General features: G+C 40.4%; 1 pseudogene; it reads left to right on the top strand.

Annotated features, from left to right (window-relative positions):
- The first annotated feature begins 501 nt into the window (after nt 1–501).
- LOC132664195 (L-lactate dehydrogenase B chain-like) lies at nt 502–1,502 on the top strand (annotated as a pseudogene).
- Nucleotides 1,503–1,837: the final 335 nt, after the last annotated feature.

The raw sequence follows: 1,837 nt of genomic DNA, 5'->3' as shown, positions 1-1,837 counted from the left end.
TAATATAATTTGAAATCAGGGAGCATGATGATCCAGCTTTGTTATTTCTTCTCAAGATTGCTTTGGCTATTCAAGGTCTCTTGTGGTTCTATACAAATTTAAGGCGGTTGTTTCTATTTCTGTGAAATAAAAATTTTTTAATGGGCAGAGGATCTGAATAGACATTTTTCCAAAGAAAATATCCAGATGACCAACAGGCACATGAAAAGATGCTCAAGGAGATGCAAATCAAAACCACAATGAGATATCAGCTCATACCTCTTAGAATGGCTATTATCTAAAGGACAAGAAATAACAAGTGTTCGTGAGGATGTGGAAAAAAGGGAATGCTCATACACTGTTGGTGGGATGTGAATTGGTGCAACCACTATAGAAAACAGTATGGAGGTTCCTCAAAATTTAAAAATAGAACTACCACTCCTTGCAGATACTGCACCGGAGGAGTCACATGTAGTTGTCATTGCCCTCTTTGCACGACTCTTACAGAAGTTTCTCTCTGAGCACATGGCAACTCTTAAGGAAAAACTGATGGCACCAGTTGCAGAAGAAGAGACAACATCCCAAACAATAAGATCACTGCAATGGGTGTTGAACAAGTTGGTATGGCATGTGCCATCAGCATTCTGGGAAAGTCTCTGGCTCATGACCTTGCCCTTCTGTATGTTTTAGAAGATAAACTCAGAGGAGAAATGATGGATCTGCAACATGGGAGCTGATTTCTTCAGACACCAAAAAATTGTGGCAGATAAAGATTACTCTGTGACTACCAATTCTAAGACTGTGGTGGTAACAGCAGGAGTCCACCAGCAGGAGGGAGAGAGCCATCGCAATCTGGTGAAGAGGAATGTTAATGTCTTCAAATTCATTATTCCTCAGATAGTCAATCACAGGCCTGATTGTATCATAACCGCGGTTTCCAACTCAGTGGATATTCTCACACAGGTTACCTGGAAACTTAAGTGGACTACCCAAACACCATGTGATTGGAAGTAGGTGTAACCTGGATTCCGCTAGATTTTGCTGTCTTATGGCTGAAAAACATGGCATTCGTCCCAGCAGCTGCCATGGATGGATCTGGGAGAACACGGCGACTCAGGTGTGGCTGTGTGGAATGGAGTGAATGTGGCGTTTCTCTCCAAGAACTGAATCCAGAAATGGGAACAGACAAAGACAGTGAAAATTGGAAGTAAGTGCATAAGATGATGGTTGAAAGTGCCTATGAAGCCATCAAGCTAAAAGGATATACCAGCTGGGCTTTGGATTAAGTGTGGCTGATCTCATTGAATCCATATTGGAAAATCTATCCAGGATTCATCCAGTGTCAAGAATGGTGAAGGGGATGTATGGCATTGAGAATGAAGTCTTCCTGAGCCTTCTGTGTATCCTGAATGACCGGGGATTAACCAGTGTTATGATCCGGAAGCTGAAGAATGATGAAGTCACTCAGCTCAAGTAAAGCAGATACCTTGTGGGACATCCAGAAGGACCTAAAAGACCTGTGAGTTCCGACTTCTAGGTTGTCGAAATTTAAAACTACAATGTGATTAACTGTGAGCCTTTAGTTTTTCATCCATTTACATGGATCACAGTTTGCTTTTATCTTCCTAAATATATGAATCTGGGCTCACAGAATCAGAGCCCATCTTTGGTTGAGTGCTTGCAACAGAGCTCTTGAACAAATAAAATTAACTATTGTAGTATGCTTCTAAAAAATAAAAATAATAAAAACAATAAAAATAGAACTACCATATAATTCCACAATTCCACCTCTGGGTATTTATGCAAAGAAAACAAAAACACTAACTCAAGAAGATATTTGCACCTCCATGTTCATTGC

This window comes from Panthera onca, chromosome F2, assembly GCF_046562875.1.
Source record: "Panthera onca isolate mPanOnc1 chromosome F2, mPanOnc1 haplotype 2, whole genome shotgun sequence".
NCBI lineage: Eukaryota > Metazoa > Chordata > Mammalia > Carnivora > Felidae > Panthera > Panthera onca.
Note: the sequence above shows the minus strand (reverse complement) of the source record. Positions and strands in the feature narration are given on the sequence as shown.